The sequence below is a fragment of the Crotalus tigris genome, unplaced genomic scaffold, assembly GCF_016545835.1.
Source record: "Crotalus tigris isolate CLP2741 ecotype Arizona unplaced genomic scaffold, ASM1654583v1 scf7180000018916.1150873, whole genome shotgun sequence".
NCBI classification, from domain to species: Eukaryota; Metazoa; Chordata; class Lepidosauria; order Squamata; family Viperidae; genus Crotalus; species Crotalus tigris.
Window position 1 is genome coordinate 946,572 of NW_024097271.1, and position 20,416 is coordinate 966,987.

The 20,416-nt window shown below is 39.8% G+C and overlaps 1 protein-coding gene across 1 annotated transcript in view; it reads right to left on the minus strand.

Annotated features, from left to right (window-relative positions):
• Positions 1–20,416, minus strand: part of TJP2 (tight junction protein 2) — an 85,722-nt gene that overhangs the window by 49,746 nt on the left and 15,560 nt on the right. The gene's annotated exons all lie outside the window — the stretch shown is intronic.

Below are 20,416 nucleotides of genomic sequence, written 5' to 3' on the forward strand. Positions count from 1 at the left end.
CAAAACCACGCACTCTCCGGTCCATGGAAAAACCTTTCTTCATGGAACCAGTCCCTGCTGCCCAAAAGGTTGTGGACCTCTGCCTTAGACTAAGAAATTGAAAAAAATGGAAAATCACTTCCAAAAACATTGCCAAGAAAACGTCGTAGACCCAGGGCTTTTTTTCTCATAGAACGCCCAGAACGGAGTTCCGGCACCTTTTTTGGATGGAACCTTGTAGGGTAGGCAAGGCGGGTTGTATGACATGTGTGAGTTCCGGCACCTTTTTTTTTTTTTTTTTTTTTTTAGAAAAAAAGCACTGCATAGACTTCACCATATAATTATAAGGAGTCAAGTTTGTCTTGAAGGATCACGACAGAAGAAACCAGTTGTAAAACTGTTGAAGACAAACATTGAAATACTAGTAGTCCTTGACTTGTGACTACAATTGAGCCCAATTTTTCTGTTGTTAAGTGAAACATTTGTTAAGTGAATTTTGCCCCATTTTACAATCTTTCTTGCCACACTTGTTAAATGAATCACTGCAGCTGATAAGTTAGTAACCCAGTTGTTAAGTGAATCTGGATTTCCCATTGACTTTGCTTGTCAAAAGATTGCAAAAGGTGATGGCATGACCTTGGGACACAACAATGGTTGTAAGTATGAACCAGTTGCCAAGCATCTGAATTTTGATCATGTGATCATGGGGATGCTACAAAGGTTGACGGTCAGGGTCTCATTTTTCAGTGCCATTGTAACTTCAGTCACTAAATGAACTGTTGTAAGTCAAGGGCTACCTGTATCTTATAAATACAATTTAATGGTGAAAGTCTTAAAAGATTAAATATTTTTCTACAACAGATCTGAAGATGAAATTCAATAAAATATTTTTCATATTAATTTATTTTTATATTTTATACTACCTTCTTTTCTAAGCATTTGTGACATTGTATTGGATTATTGAAAGAACATTTAACATGGATTAGCTGTGCCCTCAATTGTACTGAGAGTATAAAATGATAAAGAGTTCACTTATATTTATCATGTGGGCTTGTCTCACTGTTGTCCTGTTTTCAGGACAAAAATCTCTTTTTTATGATGGAAAGATACTGCCACTCCGACTTCACAATTTTGGATTGATTGTACATCTTGTTTATGAATCAGTTATTTATTGATAAATGGAAAGCTAAGGAAAGTAAGGCAGGAAATGGCAAACTGACATCTAACAGTGAGCAGGGGACATTATAGCTTTAAAAGGTGGCTGAATGCTGGATCTATAACAGCAAAATTTCTCCAGAGGAAGAAGAGATATTGAGATTGCCCATACATACTCCAGACAGCTTTGTATTTTTTGTAGGTAGATAGCTTTTTGCAATTAGCTTGCAAACAGCTGAGAGTTGCAGAATCCCACCAAACTCATAGCTGTCAATGAATTTTTTACAGAATTAAGTTTTGACTGAACCTCACTTTTTAATCACTTTTGATTTTACTTTTTTTTGCTGCTGTTTAAAGATTGAGAAACTTCAAACTCACAAGTTTTACCATATTCACTGGGGGAGTTTTTGCCAATTGAAAGAAATTTTGAGTTTATTTTATATATTTTTAATATACAAGTAAAAGAGTGGCTATTGTGTTGGTTTTATAAAGTTTTAAACAGATTAAGGGTCCAAGTGGACTTGGATTAAGAAATTAATTATAAGAATCCTTCCTGTGGGAAACAACTTTGTACATTTACAGCCGGGAGGGGGGAGGATTAACTGATGACTTTGAAAGTTGATCACTAGAGGGCACCAAATGGATATAAATGACTCAAAGGACCCATTAAGAGAGATGTATGATTATTGGGCTCAAAAAATAAATTTTAAAGATATCTGCTAGTATATATATAAATTAAGAAATAGGAGCAAGTTCCATCCAATAAAGCTGAAATTGATTTAAATGTGAATTTTAAAAGGATTGTGTATAAGAGGGAGATGGAAAAAGCTTAAATAGTGAATATAGTATACAAAAAGATGACCTTTTGGATATACAAATGAAACTGGATGATTTAACAATTAAAAAAAGACATACAAATACTGAACCAGAAGAGTTACATGGATCACCTTTTTATATTTGTTTCACAGAAGGAGCCTGATAAAATTGTCAATATTTTTTTGAGAACAAACAGTGAGAATATGAAAAATGATGCAAATGACCTCTATATACTGGTTTTTCCAAAGAGGCTTGTTAAAATTGTCATCACTTTTGTGAGAAGAGACAAAGAGAGTATGAAAAGAAAACACACACTTGGATGTTATCCAAGGAGACTAAAAACTGTTGTGAGACAGGGAAAGAATATAAATTGGTTAATTTGATCAAGGTTAAAATAGCTTGATTGCTATTTCTGGTAATTTTTAATGGATTTATGTTGACTAGGACAAGATGACAATATTTTAAAAGTTTTTTTTAAAGAGATGAGATGGAGGCATTTGTTTAAATAAGAAAATGAGATATAAATATAAAAAGGATAAATATATGAGATATAGTTTGTACTAATTACATTGCTATTTCTGATAACTCTTAATGGGCTTTGCTAATTAAGATGAGACTTTAATACTTGTTTACAGAAAATGGGGTTGGATATGGGATGATGAGATGGTTGGTTGTATTTTAATAGATGATCATTAAGTTGTTAATATTAACTATACTTGCCATGAACCAATAGGGAGGTTTCTTCTTCTTTCTTTTCTTTTTTTCTGACACTTTTCATTTTTCTAAAAAAATCTTTTTATATTTTGTATCTTTTGTAATTTGTATTAGTTTTATCTGTATAATGTAATCCTTAATAAAAAGTATCATGCAAAATGAATAAAAGATATAGTGGATCGACTGATCAATAATAGTACATGTGGTCAAGTTTAATGCCATGCTTAAACTTGAGCTTTTTAAAATTGCTATTATGGAACACAGTTTTTAAACTTTTTTTTAACTCATTTGTTAAAATAAAGAGAGACAAAGATCTAGTGATAGAAAATTGCCTACCTTCAACAATTTTTTTTTTTTTACATCAGGTTCTCCTGAACATTATTCCTGTTACAGGGATGTAGTAGTATTTTATTTAGCATATGTTTACATTTAAGCAAAATACAGAACCATAAGGAGCCTAGCAGCATCTTTTTCAAGTAACAGATTTTATTAAAAAACATTAGGACTTATGAGCTAATGATACATTTTAATAAAATCTGTTACTCGGGAAAGGTGCTCCTCATTTTTTTGGAATCCCAGATTAACACAACTCTCCTACAATATCAACAAGTTGTGTGTTCATGTAGTAACTATATGTGTTTAGTTTGTGGTTTTTGTCTTTATCTTTTTCTATTCATATTTTCCCTGTTTTGATTTTCTGTTGTTGATTTATTTATGTAAACGTCTGTATAAATGCCCATCGTAAAGCCAAATTTTGGGCAGCTTACAAACCAGGAAAATGAACAATATATACAATAAAAAGAATAAAGCCAAAAATAGAAAGATCTGGTACCTCAATTGCACTTTGCTATTCCTGTATAGTAAATACATATATTAAAATTTTACATACATTTCCCTTAATACAATACCATAAAATGGCTTTTAAAGAAGTTCACTAACCTACATAGTGGTTATTTTCAGTGTTTTGCATTGGCAACTTCTTAGATTGAGCCTTGAGATAAAACGTGTTATATGAGCTGTATAATTAGTTTAAGAGTAGATCTTCATTATAGATATGCTAAAATTTAATATTGCAATATTCTTGTGAGTATATGATATACTACTGTTTTTTACTTTGTCATAGCCTAAGATAATCATATTTTTATTGTAGTTACACAAATATGGGAATAAAGATTGTGTCCAGATTTTCAGGCATTTCCTGGCATTTAAGTTAGATATTTTTTTAAAAAAGCAATATTAACTCTTGTTTTCATGTGTTTCCTGTCTTAAAATGACTTTTGACAGTTGTGGCTGGAGGCTTTCTCAATAAAAGGGGCTGTTTACTGTATGTTAGCTTTCTTCCATTTTTTGGCATATGTTGTACTAATAACTAAACTAAAACTCTCTTTTAGCATTTGCTGTATAAAGGCAATTTTAATCTTTGCTTCCTTAATCTTGAAAGAAACAGAGTAGATGTTAATTGTGTGTAACTTACTCTAGCAACGGTAGGTTATAATCTGCTGATGAACTATTTTTGAAGACTGTATCTTGATCAGTTTTGCCATTATCACTTTAGAGAAAACTATTTCATATCTCTATAGTGAACTTCTTTAAAAGCCATTTTATGGTAATGTATTAAGGGAAATGTATGTGAATTTTTAATATATTTATTTACTATACAGAAATAGCAAAGTGTAACTGAAGTATCAGATCTTTCTATTTTTGGCTTTATTCTTTTTGTTGTATATATTTTTCATTTTCCTGGTTTGTAAGCTGCCCAGAGTTTGGTTTCACGATGGGCATCTATACAGATGTTTACATAAATAAATCAACAACAGAAAATCAAAACAGGGAAAATATGAATAGAAAAAGATAAAGACAAAAACCACAAACTATACACATATAGTTACATGAACACACAACTTGCTGATATTGTAGGAGGAGAGTTGTGTTAATCTGGGATTCCAAAAAATTGCCACCTTGCTTGGTAATGGAAATTCTCCATTGTGGTTGCAAGGACTGCCCATATTTATCAGATTAAACTGCAACAAATTTCCCTTACAATAACTCTGTGGTAAATTGTTACATGCTTCCCATCAACCACATTAATTCTTATGCATTCTTGTCTCCATTCCTACATGTTCTCTGATTTCAACTTACTAGTACAATAATCACCCCAGTAACTTCTATCTAACCCACAAATTGAAATGTAACACTTTGAAAAATATGAGTAAAATTAAACAATTTAGAGATTTCTCCCTTTCAACTGGCAGATGTTATTTCTAGAAGGCCTTATACACAATGCTTACGCTCACAATTTGAATTGACCTATAATTCACATTACTACAGCAATCATTTCCAAAATGTAACATGGTATATATATTCTGCTTGCAGAAAAGGGAAGAATAAAGTCTACCTGAATTAACAAATTAACAGGGAGGCAGAGGAGGGTAGGGAAAGAGAGAGAAACAGGATTTGTTATGTGTGTGTTATATAACACTGTCAGAATTAAAATGAGAGAAAGAAGTGGGTTAAGCCATTTAACTGAAAAGAAAAATGACAGCATCACAAAGAAGCCTCTTCACTTTGTTCTGAGATTTTTTTCTCCCCCTCAGACACTGACTTCTTTGTCTATTGTACGGTCCAATGTAATCTCTTTGCCCTGCAATTGTTAGCTGAGACAAGAGCATGTGAACTCTCAGTCCAGGAGGCAGATGTTTACAGACACTGTCATAACTTGCTGGATACATTAAAAAAAAGTCTTTAGAAAATGTAACGAGATTTTGCATTAATCAGGAAACAAGCAGAGCTATTGAACTGCTCCAAGGCCTCATTCAAATGTTGGGTTATTTTGTGGTTTGTTTCTCTTTTCCCACTGTACTTATCTCTTCCCCAGCCTTATTGTGATAATAAGCCAGGAAAATAACTGGATCACTCTCTCAGACCTTGTCCTACTTCAGGAAGCCTGTGGCTGTCCCAGACACCAATCCTTAGAAATTTATTTCCCCCCCCCCTTTCTGCAATGCTCTTCCACATTGCAAGCCACAAGCCACAGCCCTTCTGATCTTGTTGGTATTACTTCCAATTCAGCAACATTTGGATGACTAGTAGACAATATCTGTGTGTGGTTCTTGTAAATTGTTTTTAACACTACTGGGGAGAGCAATGTTTCACAGACTTTGCTGGACTGGTTTCATCGGTATTCTTTAAACCAGCAATAAGGAATATGGCACCTGAACTTTTCACATCCATGTTACATGTTTATAAAGACTCTTATGTTTTAAAATCTATTACATCTTGATAAGGTTGCAAATTATTCTGTGCTGAAGCAACATGTAGTATTTGACTTTCCTGTGTCTTACACTGATATAACTCATAGATATTGTCTCCATTGAGAGACTGAGATATAGCCATCTCGGGAAAAGGATAACTTCAATTAGTGGGCAAATTATAGTAAATGATTTTTTTTAAAAAATAAAGCCACCTGTTCCTCCCTTTCTTGGTGTACTATTAAAGAGTATGAACTGCACAGAATTATATTCAATATGTATATGTGTGTGTGAGAGAGAGAGGGAGAGAGGAAGGGAGGGAGGGAGGAAGAGAGAGAGAGAGAGAGAGAGAGAGAGAAAAAACAAACAGCAGGTCAAACATATTTTGTTTTCATGCTTGTATTTTACTAATTACTATTAGTCACTCTCACCGCCCTGAGCGACTCTATGGGGGAGTGGTTCCTAAATGTGACAAATAAATATAGGGAAAAGGAGCAGTAGCAAGTTCATTTCTGCTATCAGAATAATAACTTATGCATCTTCTGACCATCTGCACTGAATATGTAATAATATTTGAATAAAATGAATGGATGCATATTGGCTTCCAATTAGCAGCAATGAAAATTAACAAATCTTTTAAGATGATCAAATAATACTAAAACATAATTCAAAATTCCAGTTGATAAAAATGCATATTTTCTATATCTGTTTTAACTTTTAAAAAATAGGGGATAGATTACAACTTTCACAAAATAATTAAGAGTCTCGTGTAGACCTGACCTGACTTTTGTGTATTATTGTGCCTTGGTGGATAGCATTTACTTTATTTTATGCATTATTGCATAATGAGAAATTGTACAAATATAAGAATTGTACAGATCCATTCTTAGGAAAATATCAAATGCCACAAAATAATTTGTTGCTTAAAAATAACATATATGTTTTATTAAAACTTGGTTTCCTAGTTAGTCTAGCCTTAATTTAAAATGATGATTTATTTATTTCCACACTAGGCTCTTTTATTTTTCAAAAAGCATCAGGGTTTCTATAACTAGTTAAAATTAGTCAAAACAATACCTGAATAAAAGTTACAATGGCAGTAAAAAATGTGGCATGACTGTTTTTTCATAGTTACGCCCTTTGCAGCATCCCCATGATCATGTGATCAAAATTCAGAGGCTTGGCAACTGGCTCATATTTATGACCTCTGCTGTGTCCCAGGATCATGTCATCACCTTTTGTGACTTTCTGACAAGCAAAGTCAATGTGAAAGCCAGATTCGCTTAACAACCAGGTTATTAACTTATCAACTGCATTGATTCACTTAACAACTGTGGCAAGGAAAGTCATAAAGTGGGGCAACATTCACTTAACAAATGTCTCACTTAGCAACAGAAATTTTGGGCTCAATAGTGATCGTAAGTTAAGGACTGCCTGTACCGAGATGTATTTATTGTGTATATTATACTGTTGCATTTTTAAAAGTTTTTTTTCCCTGCCATGAATCTTCAATAAAGTGCTATGTAGGTTTCTGAAATCTGAGCTATGAACAAGAATTAAAGCTGTTTACATTTCAAGTCCTAAAATCAGGAGAGGGGAAAGTGGCAGCAACAACATGTTGCTTCCAATAATAAAAGTGGTGCAGGAAACAAAATGTTAGATTTCTCCGCATCATCTCCCCACTTCTCTGGACAGCAAAAAATAAAACAACTATGAATAATATGGAGAAGACAAACTAAATAATAGTAGTGCCCTAAATGCAGGAAACAATAATTGAAGCTCATGTAGGGATTATAGTTCTCTTTGAAGAGTAGTGGGTGCTCCTAGAGTGGTGTGGCCATATAGCAAACCTCCTCAGCAACAATTTATGGAAGGAAGTGCAAAATAATCCCCAAGGAAAAGTATGATGGCCTGCCTAGTGATGGTATTTCAGATGTTTCCAGTAATAATCAGTTTGCAAAAGTCAGTACCTTGTTTACTTTCAGAGATAGAAACCAGACAAAACTATGATCTTATTCAAGTGCCCAATAAGAAAAAAAAAAGGTTCTGTTCTGGCAGATGTAAAACAGTGTTTGAGAAGCACTGCATGTTTTTTAAACAATAAAATACTGTATGAAGTAAATAAATGTTGCACAGCTTTTTCCAAAGTTGTTCCTGATTTGCATCATAGTCATAATTACATTCCTAGGTTATTCTAATCAATAAAAATGAGTAGTTGGTGGACAGGATGGAAATGATATATTTTGCTCTGCTTATCAATATAACCATAACAATAACATTATTATATGCTCAGTATTGTTTCAGGTGCAGAGACAAAATGTTTGCTTCAACCATTATGGGGTATAGAAAAAGCTAAATGTGTAAGACGCAGATTATTCCATTTATATTCATTTGAGCAACTTTTTTCACATTGGCACTATCTTGATGCAGTAAGACTGTAGGTCTCAAAATTTTCAGCCAATAAGAATGAAGGCTGTGGGAATTCCAGGTTGAGAAAGGCTGTTTTAAAACAAAATGTTGCAACTAAAGAGAAGGCTTTCGAGGAGAAGGAAGTGAAATGATGTCATTATCTGCTTCTTTTTTTCTTCCCTTTTCTCAATGGACAGGTTTTTTTTCCTACTATAGTTCTCTCTGAGCTCATACACATAGCCTCAAAATTATCATAGATAAAACATATGGTTTAGCATAGCATGTAAACCTTGGTTTAAACCAAGAATGGTAAAGAAGAAGAGCCGACAAGGGATAAGGAAAGTTAGGGATTGCTGTTCTAAAATTATTTCATGAGTTCTGCCCCTGCCCCGCCCCCTGCCCCCACTGCCCCTGCCCCCACTCCCCCCCCTGCCCCACCCCCACTCTGCCCCCCCATCCCCTGCCCCGCCTGCCCACAGGACCACTCACCGCCTCCAGGGCCTGCCGCAGATCGCCCAGGCAGATTCAATATTATGAATCAAGCCTTATTGTTTGTGCATAATACACTGGCTTTAAAACACTCCAAAAAGAACAGTGAATTCCTCAAGAAACCAAGTCTGAAAAATCATAGCTCTGTGTAACGTATGAATTCAGCCAATGTCCGAATTCAATGTTTGAACTGTCCTGGAGTAGGAGTAGCTAACACTAGATCCATTTTGTCAAGAAGCACTGCATGATCAAAATATAGGAAGTCAGAATGTTTCTAATCATTGCCACCTGTTCGTATACTGAAAGAATAAGGCTTGAATCCACATGTACATTTATACGTGTTAGCTTTAAAATTCAAATAAATTCAAAAAGGAAGGAAGGAAGGAAGGAAGGAAAGAAGGAAGGAAGGAAGGGAAGGAGGGAGAAAAGAGAATTACAGATTTGCACAAGCTAAAATCTAGTTATTGATCCAATTTTATATTTTAAGAAGTATTTATGCTTATAATAATACAGATAGTCCTCGACTTACAACCATGATCACTTAATCAAAATTCAGATGCTTGGCAACTGGCATGTATTTATGACAGTTGCAATGTCCCAGGACCATGTGATCACCTTTTGCAACCTTCTGACAAGCAAAATCAATGGGGAAGCCACATTCATTTAGCAACCATGGCAAGGAAGATCATCAAATGGGACAAAACTCATTTAACAACCATCTTGCATAGCAACAGAAATTTTGGGCTCAGTTATGGTTGTAAGTTGAGGACTACCTGTATTAGAGAAATCTGAATAGATACATTGGACTCCTGGCCATCCTGTTTAGGTGCTAGTTGTCGATGGGTAGCTTCAGGATTTCCATGCATTCTGTTTTATAATTCTCAGTCTTGAAACTAAGTCTTAGCTTATACAAGCCTTCAGTAGAAGATTTGTGTAGCCACACAGTGATGGAAGATGGAACACAGCAATGTAGCAAGCAGGACACCTCTAGATAGTATCTTCAGAACTGTCAATAAATTAAACACTATATCATCCTTTTAATGAGCAAAATATCACAAGCCTACCATATTTCACAAGATTTTACATGTGGGATCTTGCAAGATTACAGAGAAAAGCCAAAATCTTGCACACTTGCCATAATTACATGAAATTGTGCAAGCAAGATTGCTGAAATCTTGTGACATTTTGGATATTTTTATTTTTTTTTACAGATCAATGTCATTATGCAGTTTGCCTAGTACTTGAAAAAGTTGGTCAGCACTTTGCAAGAGATTAAACAAAGGAATGTGTGAGCTCTTACTTCTTATGCTCTGGAACAAACTTTCATCTGGAAAACAAGTTCTAGAAATGAACTTGGTTCAAAAGAACTCAATTCCCTGCTATTTGTTCAACCAGGCACTTTGCAAGCTCTCTAAACATAATTTCTTTATTCAAGCCGGTCATATATAATGATTTCAGTCAGTTCCAAGCCCACTAACCATTTGACCTCAGCTTCCTACCTACAGGCATTTCCTGTAGAGCTATGTCAATTAAGTTCAACTTTTAATTAATTCCAAACCTACTTTGTAGCCCCCCTAGCCCCCCTCTCTCTTTCCTCTCCCCCCCCCCTCTTTCTCTCTGGCTCTTTTTTCTCCATCCATCGACTCATTCCATAAAGTGCCATTAAAAGGATAATTCACCTTCTACCAACCTTGCTTATTCATAGCTTTGTGATGAACAACCAGCTGGATGACTCTGATCCTTTCCCATCACACCCTAAACAGAACTGGACTCCACTTGTTAACCAGGAACTTTCCACCCTTATGTAATTACGAAAACCCTGTACAAATACCTACATCCCTCTAATAAATTACTTACTGTAATCTTTATTTCACAAATCAGAAGCGTGGTGATATTGTCACCATTTGTATCTATTTTATTTACCAGGCTGCATTTAGTTTTCACCCCAAGCTAAAATGCCAGAGAAATGGGGCATTGTCTTACCTGAATACCTTTTCTCAGCATGAGGATGTAGCATCCACCGATTGGGTAATCAAAGCCTTCCTGCTCAGATTTAGACTAAGACCAAACTTGAGCCACGCCTCCTTTGGGTGTTCCTTCCCCAGTTTTGTCGAGGCGAAGCATTCATTAGGTCCGACACAGTAGCTCCTCCTGAAAGAAATCTGCCTAGACTAATTGTTAAGGGTGGGCGTGGATGCTACATCCTCATGCTGAGAAAAGGCGTTCAGGTAAGACAACGCCCCTTCTCCAGCATGATGATGTAGCATCCACCAATTGGGACATACCAAAGCCACCCATGTCCCTGTCGGGAGGGAAGTCTAGGCTAGTGAATCATGTGTAGAAACAACCTGCTGCAAGACCCTTCTGCCGAAGGATGCGTTTGAGGCAGCAAATTTATCAAGCCTGTAATGCCTTATAAATGAAGAGGGGGAAGCCCAGGTGGCTGCCCTGCAAATTTCCTCAATCGAGGCCTGGGTGGACCAGGCCGCAGATGTAGCTGTGCTACGCGTCAAATGAGCCATGATGTTGGGTGGAATAGGAAGGGACTGAGTCTTGTATGCATAGGAGATGCATGCTCTAATCCATCTACCAATAGTCGAGGATGATACCTTCAGACCCATGGAAGAAGGTTGGAACGACACAAACAGTGCCTCCAATCTACGAAACGCTGCAGTTCGCTTCACGTAGTGATGCAAAGCCCTGCACATGCCCAATGTATGCCACAGCCTTTCAAGATGGTGAGACTGTCATGGACAAAAATCTGGAAGAATCAGATCCTGAGACCTATGGAACCAGGTATTGACCTTCGGAATGAAAGAAGGATCCAATTTTAGAATCACTCTGTCCTCCAGAAAAATACACAGATCTCCTCTGACCGAAAGAGCAGCCAGCTCCGAGATGCGTCTTGCTGAAGTGATGGCTATCAAAAAGGCTACCTTTAAGGATAGGAAGTGTAGCGAACACAATCTGATGGGCTCAAATGGTGAACCGGTAAGAACCTGTAGAACCTTTGGTAAGTCCCATGTGGGATATCTGTGTACCACAGGGGGACCAGTATTAAGGGCTCCCTTAAGAAAGGCCGTAACTGCTGGATGATGAGAAAGTTGGACCTGATTCTCGCAGTTTAGCACAGTGGATAATGTTGCGATCTGTCTACGAATGGTGTTATGAGACAGTCCCTTGTTTAGTCCCTCTAAAAGGTAGTCTAATATCGGAATGGTGATAGTCAGTGGGTTGACCTTCCTAGTGTTACACCATGTACAGAAACTTTTCCACGTGGCATCATAGATCCTGTTCGTCGAGGGCTGTCTGGAGGCTCGGATTACAGCAATCACTCCAGATGAATAGGACTATCTGGATAAACTCTCCCGCTCAAGTGCCAAGCGGCTAATTGAAGCCACTGTGGGTCCGGATGCTGGAGCTGATCCTGACTGAGTGAAATGCAATCTGGTGGGATCTTCCAAGGTGGGGAGATCGATAGGTCCACTAGATCTGCAAACCAAGGGCGCCTTGGCCAATATGGGACCAGCAAGATTAATTCTGCTTGTTCTAATATGAGTTTCCTGATGACGGCTGGAATTAGAGGAAGTGAAGGGAATGCATACAGAAGCTCCTTGGGCCATCTGCTGCATACAGCGTCCGTTCCCTCCGTGCCCCGTGACGGGAACGTGAAATATCTGGGAAGTTGAGCATTTGCTGGTGAAGCAAACAGGTCTACCTGAGGCTTCCCGAACCTCTCTGATATCTCCCTGAAGAGGTTTGGCTCCAATTTCCACTCCGAGTGGTCTATCAAGACCCTGCTTAGAGAATCCGCCTGATGATTCTCCTCCCCGGAAATGTGCTCTGCTCTGATGGATTTCAGATGGGATTCTGCCCACAGTCCCAATGCTAATGCTTCCTGCATGAGGGGCCAAGACCTGGTCCCTCCCTGCCTGTTGATATGAGCCTTGGCTACAACGTTGTCCGTCATTACCAGGACATGATTCCCTATCACTATGTTGGAGAATTGGCGAAGCACCAGGTGTATTGCCCTGAGTTGTAGCCAATTTATGTTGTGTGTTAGATCTCGTCTGGACCATTGACCTTGAGTCATATGTGTCTGTATGTGAGCTCCCCAACCAAACAGATTTGCGTCTGTGGTCAGGATAAGTCTGTGAGGTTCCTTGAAGAGGGTCCCCTTGTGTATGGCTAGCGACCCCCACCATTTGAGTGACTGTAAAGTGTGATGTGGAACTCTCACCTTCCGTGTGGAAGCACTCATGTTCCGCTGCTGAAAAGGGAGTAGGAACCATTGTAAATGTCTGGAATGAAGTCTGGCCCCCGGCACTATGCCTAGGCAAGAAATCATTTTCCCCAACAGCTGTGATAGCTGGACAAGAAGGACAATCTTCTCTCTGTGGATCCTGTGAACCAGGGAGCTGATGCTGTCCTTGCGTTACTGTGAGAGATAAACCTTGCAAATGTCTGAATCTATCACCGTGCCAAGATGTAGAATCCGAGTGATAGGTGTGGTGTGGCTCTTTTTGAAATTCACGGAAAAGCCGTGCCTCTGAAATGTCTCTATTGTAGTCTGTAGATCTATCTGAGCAGTGCGGAATGAACTGGACTGGATAATTATATTGTCCAGGTAGCACTGCACTCTTATCGGTATCAGCCTGAGATGGGCCGCTAATACTGCCAGTATCTTTGTGAAAACCTGAGGTGCTGAGGATAGACCGAAGAGAAGGGCCCTGTACTGATAATGTTTGTGTGCATGACAAAAACAGAGGAATCTGCAGTGATGTGGTCTGATAGGAACATGAAGGTAGGCCTCTGTCAGGTCTATGGAGGAAAGATAATCTCCCTTCCTGACGCTGGCCAGAATGGACTTGAGGGACTGCATCTTGAACTTCCTGTAGATAAGGAAGCGGTTTAGTCCCTTCAGATCCAATATCGCTCTCCAACACCCCCCCCCCGAGGCCTTGGGGACCACAAAGAGCCTTGAGTAGAACCCTTTTCCTCTTTGGTCCAGAGGAACTGGCTCTATGGCCTTTATGTCTAATAAGTGTGCTATTGCTGTGGCTACCAACTCGGCCCTGAGTGCGTGTCTTGAGGCAGGACACTGAAGAAAGCGGTCGGGTGGGATGGACTTTAGTTCTAGGGCTAGACCGAATCCTATGGTCTCTCTGATCCATGCATCGTTTGTGGTGACCTCCCAGGTGTCGCTGAACAAAGCTAAGCATCCGCCTATGGGAGGATCCATTTTGGCATTTCCACTTAGACTTTCTATATGGATGGCCTCCCACCCCCCTGAAGGGGCGCTTTGTCTGGAATTGACCCCTGGCTCCTAAATTCTGGCGGTCCTATTGGCGATCCTGTCTGGGGGAGAAGGATCGGGAAACTCTGGGCCAATCCCAGGACTGCCCTGATCGAAAGGACTGCCTCCATTCCCAAGAACTTCCGGCACGAAAGGGCTGCCTGCGAAATTCTTGTTGGGACCTCTTATCCGTCTTCTTGGATGGATGAGCTAAGGTCTTTCTCTTATCCTTCCCTTCAACTACGTACAACTCTAGGATTTGGCCAAATAAATTCTTGCCACTGTAGGTGTCTGTAGCTAGACGCCACCTTGACTTTAGGTCAGCCCTCCACTGTTTGAGCCACAAGAATCTGCGAGAAGCTACTGTGGCTGCAATAGATCTGACGGAAAATTTGGTTGAATGGAGGGAGGCATCTGACATGTATTCCTCCGTCGCTACTAGCTTACCTAGAGTCTGTTGCGCACGTACTTGGTCCAGAGGAATTAATGCCTGTAGTTCGCGGAGCCACATTATAGAAGTTCTCACGAAAAAAGACGAGGACGAAGCCGCCGATAGCCCAGGCAGAGGCCTGGTGAGCTCTGCAGAGAGAAAACTCCAACCTTTTATCCTCTGCTTTGAGATGCTCAGCCATATCTCCAGGAACAGTGGATGTGGAGAACAAAGATGTTAAGGGGGAGTCCACTGTAGGTACCTCTAGAAGGGAAGAGAATGCAGAAGATACATTATACAATCTCTTTTCCGTGCTGCTAGGAGGAGGTAGGGTGGCCAATGAAGTCCACTGTTTCTCCACCCTCTTGCGGAAAACAGCTGAGCAAGGAACCTGTTTTTCCTCCACAACCTTTATAGCAAACAAAGGATTTGAATCCTGTGTGCAGTAGAAGTAGATGGCTTGGGTTCCTGCTCTGAGACCAAGTTGGCCGTGGTGCAGGCTTTTAGCAATAGAGATTTGAATAGGTTTGGATCAAAAAGACCCGATGTTGGGGTCGGATCCGGAGATACCTCTCATCCTCAGACATGGAAACATCAGTTGTCTCCAGGTCCACAGACTCAGCCTCCCCAATCTGAGATGAAGTCTCAGAAATACCTGAACCTGCTGACTGGAGATGTCCAGTGCGGTCTGCGGACATGGGTGGAAAAGGTGGTAACTGCGAGGGACTCCTAGCCAAGGAAGAAGACATAAATTGATCAAAGGCCTGATGCATAAACTTTGGAACTGCTGAGCCCATAAGGTTTGCTCAGCTGAGGTCACGCCAGCAGCAGTGGCTTCAGGAGCCTGCGTAGTGATGGTAGCAGGTGAAATGGAAGGGCCCAGGATAGGAGATGAAGGAATAAGCTGGATAGGGGCAGGTAGACCGACCTGTTCAGTTCCCCCTTGAGGAGACTAAGCCCTGGGGGGTTGATAAGAAGGCACCAGCAGGGGCTCATAAGGTGAACTGCCCAGAGAACAGGGGAACCACTGCAGCTTCGCTGGACCTGAGCCTCTGTGCTTTGGAGAATTCTTTCTCCAGTGCCTGATGTCTCTTTGAGGCCTCTCGCTCAGCAGATTTGGAGGGTTCTTTGGTTGTTAAATGCTTGGTTTTAGCTTTTTTCTTTCCCCCGGTGTTCACTTCAGAAGATCTGTGTTTAGATTGAGGGGGGGGGGAGGGAACATCAGAACCCTGCAATGTCTGAGGAGTCTGACCATCTGCCATTGTGCCCTGGACCTTCCAGATAGGAGAAGCCCTGGGGTGGGGGTAAACACGCAGATCAAATTGTCCGGGAGGGCAGCTTCCCATGCCCTAAGGCAACCACAATGGCAAACAGCCAGAACAGCTATCTAAAACTGTCTGTTTGGGCCCTTCCGACATAGCGCCGGGCTCTAAGGAGAACAGGTCAGAAATTACCCCAGAATTAAGACTACAAGTGTCCACGACGAATTACACCCCCTAGTAAGGAGGCTCTATGAAGAAGCTGGAGAAAAGGCCAACTGATAAACCCTCACAAGAACCCAACACAGTGGGTTACTGGTAATAGGCCTGTTTCAGAGTCACAAAGATGATCTTCAAATGGCGACCACACCCAGCACAGAATTCAAAATGGCGAGTCTCGTTGGCACCTAAAGACGGCTTCTCCCCTTAGCTGAGCTCACAGGAAGCTCTCTGAGCTCCTTTGCTTGAATTCCCCGTTCAGGGAGACCAAGAGAGGGAAATTACACCACTTGCACCCTCCTGCATTAACAAGGCACCACTAAACTTGCGATTCTGTAGCGTAGGGGAGACTCTGAGTTGTCCTCAATGGAAGCCTCATGGTTACGAGGCGAGAGAGGCAATCTAGTGTTCGGCTGAATTTCCCTGAGCGCTGGAAGAAATCCGCTCTCAGGCGCAAGGGAAGCCTCCCTAGCTGCGCTCAACAGCTGATCTGAGCTAACGCTGCCGAAGCGGCAGAGCTCCGACGATCCATGAGGCCCGCTGGGCCCTTTGGAGCCGAACGCTCCCAAATTCGTCCTAAAAGCTGTGACTCTTACAAAATTACTATCTGAAAGTTGTTAAACACTAAAACTAAATTAAATTGCTAACTTTCTAACCTAATTCTAACTGTATTAACCAAAACTACTGAGGAGCTAGTAAAGTTGTGTCCTATCTGAGCAAGGACTAAGACAAAACTGGGGAAGGAATGCCCAAAGGAGGCGTGGCTCAAGTTTGGTCTTAGTCTAAATCTGAGCAGGAAGGCTTTGATTACCCTATCAGTGGATGCTACATCATCATGCTGGAGAATACAGCCTACACACCTTTTATACATTCATACACCAGACACTCCAAGTCTGCAATCTCTCAATGCCCATGAACCTGATTTCAAGAAGTGCAATTTTTGGCTTTCCTTTCTTTGAACAAATCAAGACCACAAATAAGTTCAGCTTGGCTTAACGAACTTACCCTCTTATTAATTTTCAACCGTCCCCCCCAGATACTAAAAAGAGATTAAAATTGGCAACATATTTTCTACAAAGATATTTGTGCTGTTCCGATCACACCACCTATGTGCTGTTCCAAGGTTAATTAAATATTAAGAAATAAAATACAGTTATGGCCTACCTCATATCTAAGCCAGTTCAACATCTTTCAGAAGGACTATCAATTCATCTGCAAGTTTACCCATTGGGTATTGAAGCTTTAAATTTCTTATCCTGCTTGTGTACTTTTTTCTGAAATCCCTATTTTAAGAATAGTTTGGGAAGAAACACTGCAGCTAAGGAATAGGGATTTCCTGAATAGGGATAACCTGAATCTCAAAATGGGGAAAGAGAACCTACTGAATTTCTGATTAAGTCCCAATAATTTGCCATATATCAATTAAAACAAGGGTGTCCAACCTTTGCTAGACCATGCTGGCTGGGGAACTCTGGGAGTTGAAGTCCACATGTCTTAAAGTTGCCAAGCTTGGATACCTCTGAACTAAAGGCAGTGAAGAACGGACAAGAAAACTGTTCTATGGGACCAGTAGGCTGCTCCGAGCTCCAGGATGGGAAAAGGGAGGGATATAAGTATATATCAAAGAGAAACAGGCCACAGAAATTTTCCACACTCTATTTCTCAAAACCATATGAAGGTATTATAGGCACACTTTAAAAACAGTTTGCAGAACACAGACCGCAAAGTATGTTTTAAATGAAGTCAGGTAAGCAAGCCAAAACAACTCCAAACCTATATATGAGAACAGCTGAAGTCAAAAATATTCAGCTTTTCTTTATCTTCAACAAAAATCTTACTGAAGTTGCTAAATTACAACCGTTTCTGGGTAGACAATATTTTTCCAATCTGTTGCCCTTCCCAATCCAAGGACCTTTCATTTTAAGGAAATATTTAATCAGACAGGGATATTTTGAAAGAAAAAGGACTTCCATTTTGTTCTAAAATTTTGTACGGCTTTATGAGTATACATTTTATTGTACAGGGTGGAGATCCTGCCTGTACATAACAATTGGTCAACAAGAAAATTACATTGCATTTGACGCTGATTTATCTATTTACTCTATTTTAGAATAGATACACAGAATTGTACCCCGAAGCAAATTGTTGGGTGTGCAAAAGTCTGACCTTAACATGCTATAACCACCCTCAAAGCACAGATGACCTCATTTCAAAGAAAAAAGCATAACTAACAAATCATTTTGAGATGTAAATAACACAGTGTACTAGACCATGCTTAGTGATCATTGTGACCAGCAACTCCATGGTTGTCAAGTGGAAAATCATATGACTGCGATGGATTCACAATGTCACTTCCCATTCAGTCAATAAGTGAATCATCACATAACAACAACTTGCGATTTTGCTTCCATATTCTTCATTAATTCTGTTTATTGGAAGCTGGTTGTAAAGCACAAGAATGGCGACCATGTGATCACAGCTGCAATGGTCATAAATGTAAGGACTGGGTTTTTTTACAGTGTAACTTTGAATAATCACTAAATAAGGCAATCTGTAAGCAAGGATTACCTGTAATTCATCACCATATTTTTTTTCCATTTATTTTAGGTTCTAGCCCAGGGGTCCTCAACCTTGGCAACTTGAAGACTTCTGGACTTCAACTCCCAGAATTTCTCAGCCAGCTTTGTTGCCAAGGTTGAGGACCCCTGTTCTAGCCTATTTGTGTCTTCCAAAGCTACTTTTTCTGATTCCTGAATGAAGGCAAATTGCATTTGAGTTGTATCCTTGCAGCTAATGGATCCAAGATAATGCTGACCCTGAATTAAAATTAACATTCATTCACAATACTATTCTTAATAAGTCTGCTTGATAGTAAAACAGTCAAATTAAGTGGGATGTATTCCTACATGAGTAGACTCACGATCCCAGACACTTAGAATGTAATTGTATTCCCGACACGATGCCCTTCAGAGATTTTTTTTTTCACAATTTCCATAACTCTCATCCAGCATAATTGAAAGCCTACATTTGGGTAAGTTTTGGTCTAATACATGTAAAGGGTGTGTTGGTGGGCGCAGCTGCTGTGCCACCCTACTTAAGAATAAGCACGGCTGAACTCAACAGGATTTCATTCTGATTATCCCAAATATTTATTTCCTGTGCAACAACTTTTCTTCAAGCCCTAGAGCTCTGCTGCAGCTTTAAACTTTTAAGTTTAGTTTATTATAGACACATATTTTATATATCAATAGGATTTATACTTTATACATCAAGATATTTATGACAGGAGATGTTGTCTTATTTCTACTAGCATACAACAGCAGCCAACTTTTCAATGACAGACAGTTAATAACAGAGGGGATAAAAACAAATTACAAAAAGACCATGACTTTCCCAGTGTTGATGGCTTATTTCTAACCCAGAATGTAGAATAAGAAACTGAACGAACATGCTTAGAATTGCATTGTTCACTTTAGCGCTTATAATAATTATCCTGGGAGTAAATGAGCAAGAGAAGTAATATAGTTGTTGCGGTTCTGGAGAAACCAAGTTACATTCAGCCATGGAACCCATCTAATCCTAATCTATCTCCCTGGGAAAGGTGATGGGTGAGAACCATACCCACCCTTTTAGCAATTTGGAAGAACAAAATGAAATGTAATTAAAATAAAGCGTCTTCATAAAGTTCCTGGCTGAAACTGAAAACAACAACAACCATAATAGAAATCCATGCTAAAGTAGAGTACTGAAACAGGTTTGTGCATCTTTAAAAAAGTTTCTAGTATTCATAATTGCAAATAAAATCCTGTATCTATGAAGACATTTAAATGTCAGTAAAGAACACTCCTTTTAATATGAAATTTGTTTCCCTCTATGTCAGTGGTTCTCAACCTTTTTAATGCCGCGACCCCCAACCGGTCGTACGTCGATGACTACCCAACCGTCGTAAGTGGAGGACTTTCTCTGCCCGGGAGCACCACGCATGCATGGTGCCGCCCCCTGCGCCGGCCGAGGCGTAGCTGGCAAGTGGCAGAGATGGCGCAGACCGACCACTGGCTGGGCCACCACTGGCCCAGCCCAAGGGAGGTAAGGCATCTGCCGAGCCCCACGCATGCCAGCAACCCTTCCTGCGCCCGCCGGCCTCCCACCTCCCACCCATGGCCCTCTTTTACTTACATTTTTAGTAGTTGCTCAGCAGGGAGGGGTGGAAACTTCCAGACAGCTCGCCTTCACTGCAGACAACTTGCAGCACCGTTTGCAGAATGGGACTTTTGGTGGGCTCAGCAGGGCAGAGACAGCCTGGACAATTCCTATTGGCTTTTGAAAGCCAATAGAATTAGACTCTATTCAAGAGAGTCTATTCTATTGGCTTTCAAAGGCCAATAGAATAAAAGGGAATAGC